Below are 10,136 nucleotides of genomic sequence, written 5' to 3' on the forward strand. Positions count from 1 at the left end.
CAGTAGAAAGAACAGTGCCATTGCAGCTAATACAGACTGAGTACTCATTCACATACAGAATTGCACTTATCTCTCGTCCTGCAACCATAATTTGAGGCACGTCTTGTAGTTCTTCACTGTCGAATATTAACTCAATATTTTCAATACGCTCTATTACAGTATGTTCAGAAACAGATAAGTATTTCCCTAAATATATTGCCTCACAAGTACAATAATCAATTTGTAACAGTTGCCTTTCTCCATTTTACCTATGTCATCCTCCAAAAAACTATCCTGCAGCTCCCATTAGTATTATGTAAAATACAATGTTTTTTTCAGTTTCTTGCCATTGTTGGTAGTTATATCAACCGAAGCACCAGCATTAACTACCTTACCAACTATTGTAATGTGTTGCTTAATGCCAATCATCAGTATTTGATCTGTAGTAACAGTAATAATTATAATAGGTTAGTATCAATTGATAGAATAACAATTTTTTTTGCTTTTTACAGTTCCTTTGTTGACTTGGTTGATGAAGAGTCTGACAATAGACAGTTGCCTTCTCCAGTGCAGCCTCAATATAGTCCTCTAACTCCAACTGAAAAGTATTTTGTTTTTGTAGTTCTTGTCTTTTTACCATACATTTACTCAGTCAAGGCCCCTCTTTTGAAGTTATACTACGTACTCATCAGTCAAATGTTATCAAGTGTGATCAATTTCATCGAATCACAGTCCGTAGGAGTCATATTTTTTCCGATGCTCTTACTGTAATGAGAAAAGGCTTTGACAAGTCATTGAATTTAAGAAACACTTTCATAAGTGAACCTGCTGTAGATGCAAGATGGCCTCTACGTGAGTTTTTCTGTTTAGGAATGAAAGATGCTGTTAGTAATAACTCACTCTTTTAAGGCCCTGAAGATTCGCTTTCACCTGCACATAATGTGATAAGAAGGGTACATACAAGTTTCTGGGAAAAATTTTTGCCCTTTCTATTGTACACGGACGCCGTGGCCATCAGTGTTTGTCACACCCAGTAGCTAACTACTTAACATATGGTATTCATAAGATTAATGGCACAAAAGAAGATAAATTGGATTATGCCACACGAGAGAAGACTAGAAAGGTAATTTTATTTTCTCTTTTTAAATTCATGTAGTATGTATGCATTTACAGTTGGCTAAAGCTAGTGACAGCGATTTTCGGTAATTAATAAAGAGAGACGAGTATGTTTTTATATATGATTGTGGCATTAATGTGTCAACTGATACAAGAGAGGAAATTATTCACGGAATTATTTCTCATTATACTATTGTAAAGTATTCTATTTATTACTATTATTTCACAATTTTAGATGGTTATTAAGGCAAAATTGAATGAGATATAAGCTGGACTAGGCACATTAGGAATCTTAGCTTTACTTCAGAATTATCATGTTAAAATGAGAGCGCTGTTTATTGCCTACCAATAACAGCTTACTTGGGATATTATGCAAGATATTTTTCACACCACTTTCTCTATTAAAGGTTCTAATGACAGAGAAGGAAGAGGTAGCCCTCTTCTGGGTGAATTTGTTGCAACATGTACAAAGTTGCAAGATGTACAAAGTAAGTATTTTCAGTCCATTTTTATTTTCAGTTCATTTTTACTTTACTGTTTTGTATAGATGGAGTGAAAACTGGAGACTGAATTTTCTATCTCTTTAAGTAACATATTGGCATTTGGAACTGGGGCAAGCACAGTACCACCAATTGGATTTTGGCCTCAACCGTCCATTCTGTTCCGCAAGTGGTTTAAATACCCTGAAGCAAGCACTTGTTCTAATATTTTGAGGTTGTCATTGTTAAGCGAATCATATGAAGTGTTTAAAGAATTATTATGTTTTTCTATAGCAAATGCAATTAGATTTGGTAAAGTTTGATTTCTTTTTTGTTTTCTTTACTTATTATCCTTAATCACTTTGTCTCATATTATCATTGTTATTCAATACATATACAATTATCATATTCATTTCTAAATAGCAGTTTTGTCTCATTTCATTCAATTATATTTAAATTATTTTGCTCTTAGTTATGAAAATTACAATTTTGTTTCTTACAATAATTTTAATACATTATATTGTAAAGTTATAATCACCAATGGTAATTAGTTATGAACACAAATTACAATTTTGTTTCTTACATTTAATACATTAAATTGGTAAGTTCATTATCACTAATGGTAATTAGTTATGAACAAAAACTACAATTTTGTTTCTTACATTTAGTACATTAAAATTATTGATAAGTCACTTATGGTAATTAGTTATTAACACAAATTACAGTTGGGAACTAAGTGGATTGCCACGATGTTTGCTACATGAATATATTTTGATGCTGCTTCATCTATAGATTGCATATTATGTGTGACGGCTTGAAGTGTTACTTTGAAGGTGTTGCAAGGTTGAAATTTGTCAAAAGAAACTGTCACAGAGTCAGTAGAGGAAGGTATTTGTATCCTATTACTCACTGTAGCAGTTGGCTGAGAGTAGTCTTGACTAAGCAGTCCTTGACATAATGGCTGATTTGGCGTATTGTTGTGCTCTGTTGAAATTGGATGATTATTCCAGCTTTCTCTAAATTCCTAAGGTTTTAATATTTATTAATGGTAAATACACCCAATGTAAACAAAAAACATCTAAATCATTAGTGGGATTAAGTTTCCCATCTTCTTCTAATTCTTTAAATGCTGAAATAAAGAGTGAACTCACAAATCTAGTAACATGTCTTCATAAACGCTCTATTCTTTCATTATGAACAGGGGACCCTGTTATGACAGAAGAAGGTGTAGAATGATAAGTTATCATGCAATGTCAAATCTTCTCCTCCACAATCAGTTCGTATCTTAGATGGAACATTATATGATTAAGCAGCTTTAGTAAAAGAATCAAGTGCTGTGGAAGCCCTGTTATTATCGGAGCATTTTAGAAGAACTATTGTCCTTGTAAAACCGTCTATTCCTCCATGAATTACTAAATGCCAATGAATCATTTTATGATTACCATCGATGTGCCACACAGCATTTGGACCACTTGCATGGTACCTTGTTTGTGTAATAATAGTACTACGTCTTAGAGCTGTGTTGATAGGATCGACTCTATGAATTAATGCACGAAGACGATGTCTTGGTACTTGTATACCATAGCTACTCAAATGGTCTAACATCAACCATTCTCCATCATTGGGATGTGTCTCCTTAATGGTGTAAATCAACCGATCATGATTCTGATCAGTGATATCAAAATAAGTAATTGCTGTTGCCAAACCGACTTCTTGTAGCCTTCTGTACAGTGTTGATCAACTTACAATAAAATGGAGGCTACTTTTTCCCATGTGAATCGTAAACTTCTCAGAAACTCTACATCATCAATATCAATTTCTATTCGTTTTCTTCCACAAAATAATTGATAATAAAGAATCATGGCAACTGGTACAACTATTATACCACGTACCTATTAGCCATTTTTGCACATGCCCTTGATATATATAGGAGGAGTAATGGGTGGAGTCAGGAGACAATTTTTGTACCGATACATAATATGTGAAACCACAAGATATTTATGTAAATGCTTGTAGATTTAATCTAACATAAAAATTTCATCTAAATGTCGGTACGTTTACCTTAAATCAATGAATATTAACCTAAATGTCTTTGCTTTTATGAATACTCACCTAAATGTCTGTACATTTAACTTAAATGAATGGATATTTACCTAAATGTCTGTACTTTTATGAATATTAACATAATGTCCCTGCATTTAACATAAATCAATGGATATTTACCTAATGTCTGTACTTTTATGAATATTAACCTTAATGTCTGTAAATTTAACTTAAATCAATAGATATGTACCTAAATATTTGTACTTTAATAAATATTAACCTAAATATCTGTACATTTAGCTTAAATCAATGGATATTTACCTAAATGTCTCTACTTTTATGAATATTAACCTAAATCTGTACATTTAGCTTAAATCAATGAATATTTAACTAAATCTCTGTATTTTTATGAATATTAACTTAAATGTCCGTGCATTTAACTTAAATCAATAGATATTTGCCTAAATGTATGAAATTTTGTAAATTTTAGGCAAATTTAGCTTACATTCATGGAATTTGTTGCACATCTTTTGATACTAAATGAATCTGCTAGTTATAACGTCAATTTTGACTCATGGCACCCTATACGTTTTCTCCCATATATTGCTTGCTTTTTGCTGAACAAGCTTAAAACTTTAGGAAAGCTGAAGTAGAACATACAGAAGACATTTATGAAGTCAAGATGGTAATTTTCTGTGTTTTCAAGCCTTTCTTTGGCACTTTGGTCTCTGGGCATGGTCTCGAGGCTGTTCTAGTAGTCTCTCTTTCTAGCCTTGTTTCTTTACTTTTGAAGAATGGAAAGCTACAAATTATTTGCAAGACATTGTGTACAAACATGCTCTAGTATTCATTACCACAATTACAAATTATTATTGTCTATTTATGTTTATAACAAGAGTTATAAAATACTCTTCTGCATTTTGACTAAAATTTAACATGCACTATAAATCTTAGCATTAGAACAGGCACATTAAGAGTCTCTTAGTCCCATTTCAAAATAAACTTATCAGAAACGCCTGTACTGTTCTGATAATAGCAACTACACTTGCAGCTATGTCTTAGGGGTCTGACACTGCCCTCTTTTGTGTACGAGATTTAGAAATCTCAAGATTACTGTCAAGATTTCCTGATTTGAGTGATTTCAGGGAATATGGAGATTTCCAGGGATTTCAGTGATTTCACCAAGATTTCTGTGATTTTACCAAGATTTTAGTGATTTTACTAGGATTCCTGTGATTTTACCAAAATTTCTGGGATTATTAGTAAGATTTTAGTGGTCATTTCTGAAATTTTAGGTAAGATCTTTGTTTTTCTGCCTCACAAGCTCCCCTTTATTAAATTTAATAAAAGATTTTGCAAAGTCAACAAAGAGAATGAACTAGCTAAATTTAATGGTTCAAGCAAGCCAGTTGTATGCACATGTATACGTACATGTGGTTGCTGTTTTGTGTAATAGTGGTTAATTGGCAATTGATGATAGAGATTACCAGTCATGTCTCATCATGCACACCGGCAATAACAAGCAACAATAATTCTAATTGTAAATAATGACATCAATCACATCATTGATAAATTATGCATGAACAAATTGAGTACTATATTATTTCTTATTGTTACATGTCTCACACTTGTAGCAGTACCAGTCATCATCAATATTTTGAATAACAGCCTTTAAACAAGAAAAATGGTACAATTCTTTACATTTATTGCAGCAAATCATCTCTTCTGTATGTGGTAAGCGGCAATCACAGTATATGTCAAAGCTTTCTGCTTTTTGAATATAGCATTTCACTTTCCTGTTTTTTGATAGGAATGATGTTATTTCCTTTCTCTCAAGACAGGCAAGCAGGTTATCTCTTATACCTATTTTGACTTTGACCAGGCCAATAAATTGCTGTAATGCTAATCGATGACCCAGAGGAATTTTACAAGTTGTTGCTTCCATATAAAGGTATTTTATATCACCAGAATTGTTTTCATTGATGAATGTTTTAATATTTTTGACAGAATTATCAGAACATATAGAACTGCTATTCACTTTCATATCTGCAATTGCTTTTAAGGTGTCAAAACCACAGGCTAAAAGGCAGTTGCATAAATATTCTGGCAAATGACACCTCATTAAAGATGTAGCCAGTTCTACTTGTGCAGCTCTATCTGGTAGAGACGGTGGCCCAGACATAGTTAAGCTTATATTTTAAATAAATCAATGAAGAATGCCATACAGGATTTAATAACTACTTACTGACTGCAACGCTCTCAGTAATTTATAAGACTTGTCACATACTGAAGTAATATGCTTTGCAGCTGAAACTGATCAGTCAGTAAGAGAGTAGAGATTATAAATAGATCTAGATCTGTATATGATGCATCTATTAATTTACTAAAAAAGCTACATTTAGGTCTATACCTTTTAGCTTTAAGTTGGTATCTGCAACAGGACAGTTTGACTACTTAAGATTTCAGTCTAGTAAGATATGTATGTATACAGATCTATCTATGTCAGTTCACAGCTGCAAAGCTGGCCACTGAGAATATGTAGACTTGACTGGAAAAAAATCAAAAAATGAGTGTCAGATAGACTGTCATATCTATTATTTACTATTAAAGCTATACCTTGTAGCTTTAAGTCAGTAATTGCAGCAAAAGTCAGATGCGAGGTCAGAACTGCACAGGCGAATGGGACATTAATTTCATTAAACTTATTAAAATAAATTGCTAATATACTTTATATTAATATTACAAAATGAAAAAAATGCAAAAGTATACGGAGATTTATTTCTGATTTTAGAGATTTCCTCTGATTCTAAGAGATTTCCTCTGATTCTAAGAGATTTCTTCTGATTTTAAGTGATTTCTGTCTGATTTATGGACTTCTTAGAGATTTCATGGAATTTACAGATTTTAAAGATTCTTGAAGCCTTTCAAGGCATTTTGCAGCATAGTGTGCAAGATTTCAGGGCGTGTCGGACCCCGCGGCTATGTCATTAAATGAAACATCAGACCACGGGATGCTTTAGCTATTTTTAACCCAGACCGTGAAAGGGTTAAAAAGATAGAAATTTTTTGGGGTGAGCCTGAGCTTGCCCCACTCTAGCTAAACTCTCAGTCACGCCCCACGCCATCTTTTTGTTTGTCCTCGTACGTCACTCCTATTTATGCATAGATCTAATACGGTACATGTATGCATTATCAATACAACATAAAGTCAATATTCAATTTTTCATTAAAAGTCAGAGTTGTCACAGTAGAATAAAAATGGCAATCAACACACTGAATAAAATAATGAGTTTTCTATCAGCAATAACTGCAATATAAGGCAGCTACATCATCCAAAGACTTCTTCAGCAGCTATGAAAGGCTTTACCTTCAATTAAGAAGGTATGAAGCTCGTCTAATTGATGCAATTGCTATAAAAACAAAGTCAATCAAGCGGCCTTATCTCATTTTAACATTGAATAATATTATATCTAAAGCTAAGTAAAGCATCTTTACAGGCATTTTAGGCAAGAAATGTGTATGCTAAACTAGAAGACTAAATGTTAAATAAAATAAATGATCTTAAATGATTTTATCATCTTTAGCTTTCATCATGTACATGCATGCTTCCTGTGTCTAAATTATGATGCATGCTTTGAAATCATCAGGAGTAGATCATAGATAGATAGATCCAATGCTGATTGCTTTGCTAGCTTAGGCTAGCCCTTAATGTTCTACATCTAGTTGACTTAATGTTCTACATTACTTCTAGTAGAGTAATATGTGACCATAATTGACAAAATGTACCTTTTGAAGTTACTGATTCCACATTAGTGTGATCAAACTACAACAGTATATATACCATGCCTAAGCTACCCTGTGCTTGTGTAGCACACAGTTCGCTGCACAGTAGAGGTGAGTGAACAGAGTCAGTCAGCGCTTGCAGGTCACAACTAGAGTGAAGATAGATAAAGGAAAAGATATTAAAATGGGTTTTAGGCAACAGACTAAGGCTTTATTCTGGCCACAAAATTTACCATACCCACTGCCCATTTCGCTATACTACTTTATCATTAATGTTGCATCCGTATGTCACATAAAAGTTTAAAGTGGATTATATGAGGCTAGGGAATTGTGTAACATAATTTGGTAGCCTACAAGTTCACCGTGTCCATAATCTACAATGCATGCACTATAAACGTTTTCAAGATTTATTTATCAAAAGTGACTGTGGCAAATTGTTAGAAGAATTATAGTATTTTATTTAGTAGTGCATTTACTATTGCATTATTGTTAAATAAGAAACCATAGTACATTTACTGCTGTCTCTTTAGGTAGTATGGCAGGAAACGTTCGACAGCCTAGTCCACAGAGACCACATATAGGTAGAAAACTTTCAACATGTTTTGCTTTTATATATCTGACGATCCACCTTGTACAAGTAAAGATTGTGATAATGAGGAAAGGTAACTTAATGTTGGTTTTTGTCTTGTAGTGTGAGAAGAAATTGTTCCAATGTTGTATCAATATATGACATGCTAATATTGCTCTTACCGACATATATATATAACAGCATTGAACAAGGTGTGGCTCAGGGTTGTGCTGATTAACGATTACAATCCTAATCAATTGTAATTATTACCTGTTTCAACATAATTTTGTAATCATAATCGTAATTGCATTTTAATAGTTTTTAATAATCATAATCGTAATTACACTTTTGTAAAGTTCAATAATCATTACAATTATAATCATACGTCAAATTATCATATTGAAATTAATAATAATAATAACACCCGCATGTAGTGGTGGATAAATCTTTAGGATTGAAAGATATTGCCTATGAAGCATTATGTTTGAAAAACTCATGTGTATATGATGCAACACTGATTTTGAGCATAATTTTTATATATATTATAATAATATTTAATACAGGGGCATAATTGTAATTATAATCATGATCATACCAAATGACAGGGGTGTAAGCGTAACGGTACTTTTAACGACAGGTGTGTAATCGTAATCACTATACATGCAGTATCATAGGTGTAATTGTAGTCATGAATTTTTTATTTTGCTTTAATTATAACCATGAGCATATTTCATAAATATATTATCAATAAAACAAAGTACAAAAATTGTCGAATAAACTCTTTTGGAAAAGTGATGAAACCAAGGACAAGTAGCATTGTGAATGACTAAGATTCGATTAAAATATTAAGTTTTTGACACAAATTCAACACAACATTGCACCTTAATGTTATTATGTAAGAGAATACCGATGTAGAGTCATGAGAATAGGTTTTTATTTGTAGTCATTGGGAATCCTACTTCTCCTTGTTTCATTACTTTTTAAAAAAATTATTAGCAGGAAGTAAATCATATTGTTAAAAATATTGCACATGCATGTTCTTGCAACTTTGCATTGATTTTTTATAATGTTTCTTGAGACAGTGTTCTTTACTATTGTGATACTGGTTGATTAGGTTAGGTCCAGGATATATCAAGGGCTCCCTATTTAGTCTTCAATCTACAGAATCATAAAATAGCAGCTCTAAGGATAGCAAATAGAGTACGGGTACTGTTATTGCTATTATTATTAGTGACTGAATGTTAATGAAGATACTATGAAAATTGAGTTATTTTATTAGCATGAGAGTTGATACCACACCATCCCATGGGTGTTCAATTAATAAAATTTAGGACAAAAAGGGTTGTCATAAAACATCACTAGAAATTTTAAAAAATGCTTAGCAACGCGCATAGTAACGGTACTGAAGTGGCTTTGATAACATGTGACTTCGAAGGGACATTTCCTACAGTCTTGTTATGCTTGATGGATTGCTAAGATGTTAAGGAACATAAAGATATCTTTCCTGACTCAAAAAGACCAACACGCGGATGTTTGCTGATGCTCTTGAAATCTAGAAAAGAGAAAATTTTTCTGATAAAGCTGAATCACTAAGTAAGAAAGGAGACATCAATCTAAACATCTGTACAGTTTCAAGGATATGTTATTTTTTTATATGGAGATATAAACACGTAAAGTAAGCTGTTACTAATCTGCGTATGTGTGTGTGGATGTGTGAGATGGGAGAGATTGAATAGTGAGCTAGAGTTAGTGCTGGCCCCACTAAACATTTCTTTGTCCTCCTTTGCTCTCCTTTTCTTCAGTAGTGGTGGCTCCAGTGACTGAGTGAAGGGCAGAATTCTAAAATGGTGGTTTTGCAAAACAACACGAAGCCAGTCTACCCTATCCCTCATGTTATTATAGGCCCGTTCTGTATTATTGAAGGAGGCATGGAGGGATTCAGCTCCCTGTTCTGCCATGCATTCACAACCTATCCTCCACCTCTTCATCCAAAGAACTAAGTGGTCCTCTAGCAGGTATAGCTTGAGTGAAAGGTAGCTGATGGAAAGTTCATCCTGTAAAAACTTGACGAAAACGTCGATTGAAGTCTAACGAATTGGGACAAAGTCATGTAGCATGACATTAGATAAAATTCATGCATTTACCTAACTCAGTAATATCAATATCTG

Source organism: Amphimedon queenslandica, unplaced genomic scaffold, assembly GCF_000090795.2.
Source record: "Amphimedon queenslandica unplaced genomic scaffold, v1.1 AMPQUscaffold_12701, whole genome shotgun sequence".
In the NCBI taxonomy this organism is placed as follows: Eukaryota; Metazoa; Porifera; class Demospongiae; order Haplosclerida; family Niphatidae; genus Amphimedon; species Amphimedon queenslandica.